The sequence below is a fragment of the Rana temporaria genome, chromosome 5 (genome assembly GCF_905171775.1).
Source record: "Rana temporaria chromosome 5, aRanTem1.1, whole genome shotgun sequence".
NCBI classification, from domain to species: Eukaryota; Metazoa; Chordata; class Amphibia; order Anura; family Ranidae; genus Rana; species Rana temporaria.
The window spans coordinates 171577131-171584969 of NC_053493.1; the positions used below are offsets into that span (position 1 = coordinate 171577131).

Here is a 7839-nt window from a genome sequence, read left to right on the forward strand (position 1 = left end):
CTATTAAATAATGCAAGCAGTCATAGGAGCATGTAGCTAGTAAAGATAATGCTATAAAAAATGTTTTAGAACGATACCACTGCTGAGTTCAGGATGAAAGGGGTTAACATCAGTCCATCGGCATACTGGTGTCCCGTGGATGGAACTATAACAACTACCGGTAGTTTGCTATGGAAACCCAGATGAATAAAGAGGGGTGCCGTATGACTGCTCTGGCATATGGCAGATGGTGAGACCCCGCCGGCAAGCAGAAGTATAAACACAGTGGTGGAGCCCCAGGGATGGACACTGCAAACGCCACCGTGAGATGTAAACAGAACCGCTCAGTGAATCAAGCCATGCGGGAGCCAGTGTACATCACCGCGATGGGCAGAGTCCTCCGTGGTGGGGGTGCGGCAGGAACCAGAGCAGGCCAACTGGGAGCCGGGGGCACTGGTTGACGTCAGCGTTGCCTTGGTGATGGAAGGAAACAGGAAACAACGGAACTCCCTGAAGACCCGGAAGTCGGCTGAGAGGTAAGTACCAATGAAAAAAATGTTGATCGATCAAAAAAAAAATGAACGATTAATTGAGGAATTAATCGTTAATTTCCGCAGCCCTAATATTTAACTTTTCTTTTACACTGACCCTTTAAGAAATGTTTTTTGATCACTGTTATTCCTATTACAAGAAATGTAAACATCGCTTGTAACCTACCATCTCTTTACTAGTCTTCTTCTCCAAACTTTTTGAAAGACTGGTCTACAACCAACTGAGCAACCATCTGACCATGAACAAACTTCTTGATCCCCTTCAGTCTGGATTTCACCCTCAACACTCCACTGAAACTGCGCTCCTTAAACTCACAAATGACCTACTAATGGCTAAAAGCAACAGACACTATTCTGTACTACTTCTCCTGGACCTGTCTGCTGCCTTTGACACAGTGGACCACCCCCTCAAAAAACTCCACTCCTTTGGTCTCCGTGACTGTACTCTTTGTTGGTTCTCATCCTACCTATCCCACCACTCCTTCAGTGTCACTTACAACTCTACTTCCTCCTCTCCATTTTCTCCTCTTCCTTTCACTTTCGGGGGCCCCCAAGGTTCTGCTGTTCTTTTATCAATCTACACCACCTCCCTGGGTCAGTTGATTGCCTCCCATGGCTTTCAATATCATCACTACGCTGATGACATCCAAATCTATCTCTCCACCCCCAGCTCTCACGCATCACCAACTTACTATCAGCCTGCATGTCACTCAAACTCAACCTATCCAAAACCAAGCTCATGATATTTCCTCGCCCAGGTGCCACTTCCCCTGATTTCTCTGTCAATTTCAATAGTTTAACTATCAACTTGTCCCCCCAAGTTGACTTCGAAAAAACTTTCGGCCCCACATCCTATCAATATCCAAAATTTGCCGCCTCAACCTCCGCAACATCTCCAAGATAAGCCCCTTTGTAACCAATGTAACCACAAAGCTTCTAATCCACTCCCTGGTCATCCCTCACCTCTACTACGTCAACTCCCTCCTCATTGTAAGTGGGGATAGCCTCCCTCTAAATAGCCTATCCCCACTTCAGTCCATCATGAAGGCTGCTGCCAGGCTCATCCACCTCACAAACCGCTCAGCGTCTGCTATACCTTTCTGCCAATCCCTCCATTGGTTGCCACTCAACCAACAAATTAAATTCAAGATACTAACAATAACTTACAAAGCCATCCACAAACTGGTCCCCAGCTACATCACTAACCTAGTTTAAAATACCAACCTAATCGTTCTCTTCGCTCCACCCAAGACCTCCTGCTCTCTAACTCCCTTGTCACCTCATTCCATGCTCGCCTTCAGGACTTCTCCAGAGCCTCTCCCATCCTCTGAAATGCTCTACCCCAATCTGTCCGCCTTTCGCCTACTTTCAGAAGATGCCTGAAAACTCATCTCTTCAGAGAAGCCTATCTGGCCCCCACCTAACAACTGTACTTTAATTTTCATTATCAGCACATCCCCTACAATTATTAACTCTTGTATCTCTTGACCTTCCCTCTTATATTGTAATCTCTAATGCCGCGTTAAACACGATCATTTTTCGGCATTTAAAATGACCATGTGTGGGCTTCACATCGTTTTTTCACATCGTTTTTCGGCTTCTGAAAAACGAACATGCTGCATTTTTTCATGTCGTTTTTTTGTGTTGTAAAAAATGATCGTGTGTGGGCAAAAACGACGTTTTAAACCCGTGCATGCCCAGAAGCAAGTTATGAGATGGAAGCGCTCGTCCTGGTAAAACTACCATTCTAATTGAGTAAGCACATTCATCACCCTGTAACAGACAAAAAAGCGCGAATCGTCTTTTACTAACAAGGAATCGGCTAAAAGCAGCCCAAAGGCGAATAGAACTTACCCTTTAGAGTGCCGTCGTACATGTTGTACGTCACTGCGCTTTGTTCATAATTTTTCAAAAACGATGGTGTGTGGGCAACATCGTTTTTAATGATGAAGATGGAAAAACTTCGTTTTTTGGACATGCTGAAAAATGACATTTTTTTTCATGCCGAAAAACGATCGTGTGTACGCGGCATAAGGATCAGGGCCCTCTGATTCCTACTGTATTAAAGTGTATTGTATTTGTACTGTCTACCCTCAAGATGTAAAGTGCTGCGTAAACTGTTGGCACTATATAAATCCTGTATAATAATAATAGAAATATTCAGGACAGAGCCTCTTTAATGTGAGATCTAAAAAAAGACCTCTCCCGCCGCCCATAAAACGACCCCCTGGCAAATCATTTGTGCAGATTTTGCTAAAGCATGTGATGATGTACCTCATAAATGTTTGCTGCCATCTTTGCTTCTGTTTGATCTGCAACTGCCATGATGCTGCATGTATGATCAGTTATGTCATCAGACATTTGATGGTTTGACAGTTTGGTTGAGAGCACAAGCAAATGAGAATGCCAGGAATGTAACTGTTTTTTTAAACTGCTAAATCGATGGGTTTAGTTCCGCTTTAACGTCTATATGGGATCAAAAACACTAAACAAATGAAGCACTTTTTTTGAGCTAAGGCCATTTTCACACTGATCCGCTGCAAAAACGTATTATGCTTTTTTGCTCGGATTTTACCGCATTTTCAGTGCGGTTTTTAACCACTCCAATATCAGGCACTTTCGCCCCTTCCTGCCCAGGACAATTCTCAGCTTTTTTGCGCTGTCACATTTTGAATGACAATTGCGCGGTCATACAACGCTGCACCCAAACTGAGGTTGGATTCACATTTATGCATGTTGCTTTTGAGCGTTTCTGCAGTGCTTTTTGCGGTGCTTGCTGCGTTTTTAGACACACTTTTTAGTCACCGATCCCCAAGAAGGCCATTGCTGAAAATCAGATTGTATAGTAAATAGTGAGTTTTAGGGTTCACACCTATGCGTGTTGCGATTGATGCATTTTTTCAGCACATTTTGCTTTTTTTAACGGGTGTTTTTGATGCGTTTTTTGGACTAAAGGGAAAGTATAAGAGTTCTGTTCATAGAGTGTGACTTTGGTGCGACTTTACACTCTCTGGCACTTAACTTGCATCAAAGTAATGCAGGAACCTTTATGTATCTAAAGTCGCATGCTAGGGTTAGGATTATGGGCTAGGGTTAGAGTTACGGTTGGCGGTAATCAATAGGGTTAGTGGTTATTGTTAGGGTTAGCGATAATCATTAGGGTTAGCGGTAATCGGTAAGGTTAGCTTTAGTAGTAATTGTTAGGGTTAGTGGTAATCATGTTCTTACTCTAACTTTTACCACTAACCCCAACGATTACTGCTTACCATAACAATAATGATTATCACTAAACCTAATGATTCCCGCTAACCCTAATGCCACGTACACACGATAATTTTTCGGCATTTTAAAAAATGTCATTTAAAATGATCGTGTGTGGGCTTCACATAATTTTTCGGGTTCTGAGAAACGACAAAAAAAAATCGAACATGCTGCATTTTTTAACAACGTTTCAAACAATGTCGTTTTTCGGGTTGTAAAAAATGATCGTGTGTGGGCTAAAACGACGTTAAAAACCCTGCGCATGCTCAGAAGCAAGTTATGAGACGGGAGCGCTCGTTCTGGTAAAACTACCGTTCGTAATGGAGTAAGCACATTCATCACGCTGTAAGGCCCCTTTCACATTGAGGCGTTTTTCATGCGGTACAGCGCTAAAAATAGCGCTGCTATACCGCATGAAAAAACCTGCCCTGTAGTGTTCAATGTGAAAGCCCGAAGGCTTTCACATTGAAGCGGTGCGCTAGCAGGAGCGCTCCAAAAGTCCTGCCAGCCGCATCTTTACCGCGGTATAGGAGCGGTGTGTTCACTGCTCCTATACCGCGCCTTCCCATTGAAATCAATGGGAAAGCGCGGTAATACCGCGGTATTAACCCTTGTTCGGCCGCTAGCGGGGATTAAAACCTCACCGCTAGCGCCCGAATATCGCGGTAAATACGACGGTATAGCCGCGCTACAAATAGCGTGGCTATACCGTCACCGCAGCTGCACGCCTCAATGTGAAAGCAGCCTAACAGACAGAAAAGCGCGAATCGTCTTTTACTAACACAAAATCAGCTAAAGGGTGACATCATCCGAATGGAACTTCCCCTTTATAGTGCCGTCATACGTGTTGTACGTCACCGTGCTTTGCTAGAGCATTTTTTTTTAAACGACCGTGTGTGGGCAACGTCGTTTTAATGATGAAGTTGGAAAAAACGTAGTTTTTTACATGCCGAAAAATGATCGTGTGTACAAGGCATAACAATTACCGCTAATCCTAACGATTACCACTAACCCTAATGATTACCGCTAACGCTAACCCTAGCCCATAACCCCAACCCTTACATGCAACCATAAAGGTTCCTGCACTACTTTGATGAAAATTGAGTGCCAGGGAGTGTAAAGTTGCATCAAAGCCACACTCTATGGGCCAGATTCACAAAGGTTAGCGGATCTTTAGATCCGTGTAACCTATGTGTTTTATGATCCGCCCTCGCAAGTTTGTGAGGAAAGTGTCAAATTCACAACACACTTACCTCCAAACTTGCGACGGCGGATCCTAACTCCCCCGGCGGAATTCTAATTCCGCGGCTGGGGGAGTGTACTATTTAAATCAGGCGCGCTCCCGCGCCGATTTAAATACGCATGCGCCGTCCGGGGAATTTCCCGGCGTGCATTGCTCCCACTGACGTCAATAGGACGTCAGTGGTTGCGACGTGAGCGGGACTTGCGACGCGCGTGTACGTGAATCGGCGTACGCAAACGACGTAGGAAATTTCAAAATCGACGCGGGAACGACGGCCATACTTAACAATACTTACCCCTGCTTTTAGCAGGGGTAAGTATACGACGGGTACCGCGCTACGGAAACGACGTAAGAACACAGCGTCGGGTCCGCGTACGTTCGTGAATTTCGCGTATCTCGCTGATTTACATATTATTCAGTGTAAATCAGCGGGAACGCCCCCGGCGCCATTTTTAAATCCAAAAAAAGATCCGACAGTGTAACACAGTGTGACACTGTCGGATCTCAGCCCTATCTATGCGTAACTGGTTCTATGAATCAGGTGCATAGATAGGACCAGTAAAAATCAGAGATACGATGGTGTATCTGTAGATACACCGTCGTATCTCTTTGTGAATCTGGCCCTATGAACAGAACTGTCATACTTTCCTTCCTGTCATCCACTGCAGGTTCCTGCATCTCATGTCTCCTGACAGCAGTTCACACTGCCCTATGTGAACTGTTTACATTTAAAGTTAATGACACCCCCAAATCTGCAAATTCGGACATGAATCTGATCGCATGGGAGTGAACACACATGGGATCCGATTCTGCTGCGGACCAAATAAAGCTTCCTGTGCGAGTTTGGTCCTAATGCGATGCAAATTCAGCCATACTATCTGTATGGCTGAAATCGTATCGCACGGAGATCAGATATGATTTGCACTGCAGTGCGGTGCGAATCACATGCAATGTCGGACATTACTCCAGTGGGAACCGGCCCTCAAAGACACATCAAAAACGCAACACTTGCATTTTTAGGGGTAGATTCACGTAGAATGGCGTAATTTTGTGCCGGAGTAACATATCCTATTTACGTTACGCCTCCGCAAATTTTACAGGCAAGTGCCGTATTCTCAAAAGAAAGTTGCGGCGGCGTAGCGTAAATAGGCCGGCGTAAGCCCGCCTAATTCAAATTGTGAAGAGGTGGGCGTGTGTTATGTAAATTAACCATGACCCGACGTGATTGATGTTTTTCACGAACGGCGCATGCGCCGTCCGTGGAATTTCCCAGTGTGCATTGCTCCAAAGTACGCTGCAAGGACGTATTGGTTTCGACGTGAACGTAAATGACGTCCAGCCCCATTCACGGGCGACTTACGCAAACGACGTAAATTTTTCAAATTTCGTCGCGGGAACGACGGCCATACTTAACATTGGTACGCCACATATAGGCCTCATAGAGCAGGGGTAACTTTACGCCGGGAAAAGCCTAGGAAAAGGCGTACGTTCGTGAATTCGCGTATCTAGCTGATTTACATATTCTAGGCGTAAATCAGTGTACACGCCCCTAGCGGCCAGCGTAAATATGCAGTTACGATCCGACGGCGTAAGAGACTTACGCCGGTCGGATCTAATAGAAATCAATGCGTAACTGATTCTATGAATCAGGCGCATAGATACGACCGGCCAGACTCAGAGATACGACGGTGTATCTGGAGATACGCCGTCGTATCTCTTTTGTGAATCTACCCCTTAGGCCTCGTACACACGACCGGACATGTCCGCTGAAACTGGTCCGCCGACCAGTGTCAGAGGACAGATCCGATCGTGTGTACAGGCTAGGGGACAGATTTCCAGCGGACAAATGTTTCTTAGCATGCTAAGAAACATGTCCGCTGGGCAGCTGTCCGGCGGACATGTCCGCTGGTTATTACGTCTAACCAGCGGACATAAATCTCGCGCATGCGTCGAATTGATTTGATGCATGCGTGGAAGCATTGAACTTGCGCGATAGAGAACGTAGGTGTCGTCTACGTCACCGCGTTCTCTGTCCGCGCGGATTTCGGTTTGATGGTGTGTACAGCCATCAGACCGAAATCTCCCAGCGGATATGTCCGATGAAAACGGTCCGGCGGACCGTTTTCATCGGACATGTCCGCTCGTCTGTACGGGGGCCTTAGTGTGGGTCCACTGAAGTCTCTTACCCACAAAATGCATTCTGCTGCAGGAATAAAAGTCCCTTATCCTTTTGAATAAAATGTCTCAAAACGCACAGGTGTAAACTAGATCCATTGGAAACCATGTTAAATGGACTGTAGTGCGTTTCTGCAAAACGCACTAAAAAACACAGTTGTGAACCAAGGGTCGAAGGAGATTGTACAATCAAATTGTACAGTGTATGGTTCACTCTAACCAAAATCCATATCAATATCAACAGCTTTCTCCAAGCCAGTTTACACGTTCATGACATGAAACACCCCACTATGAGCAATGGCTGATTAAAAATCGATGTACTGCTGCACTCCTTTTCCCTACCTGTAGCCGAATTCCCCAGTCCCCGGTAATAACTTGAAGATACAACGGTAATGTGGCTTTAGAAGGCGTTCAGGTCTCCATGCAACTATTTCCATAGTAACATGGACGCGCCAAACCTACGTAAAGACACGTGATACGAAAAACTAACCATTAAGACGTCTACAGCCTGCGTGCACGCTCCCCTGCGCGTCTCCGCTGGTTTTGTTATTACTGCGCATATGCACGTCGCTCGTTCTGGGTGGGAAAAAAAAAGAACGCCAACGTGTCTATCACAATAATGTTAGCAAT

General features: G+C 45.4%; 1 protein-coding gene across 3 annotated transcripts in view; it reads right to left on the reverse strand.

Annotated features, from left to right (window-relative positions):
• ROPN1L (rhophilin associated tail protein 1 like) overlaps positions 1-7839 on the reverse strand; it is a 114107-nt gene that overhangs the window by 73509 nt on the left and 32759 nt on the right. For 2 of the 3 annotated variants that reach the window (XM_040353386.1, XM_040353388.1), the window contains exon 1: positions 7552-7672. The exons of the other annotated variant lie outside the window; for it this stretch is intronic. The gene's annotated coding sequence lies outside the window, so the exon portion shown is untranslated. Of the gene's footprint in view, positions 1-7551; positions 7673-7839 lie in introns of those variants that run through there. 3 annotated transcript variants of the gene reach the window in all.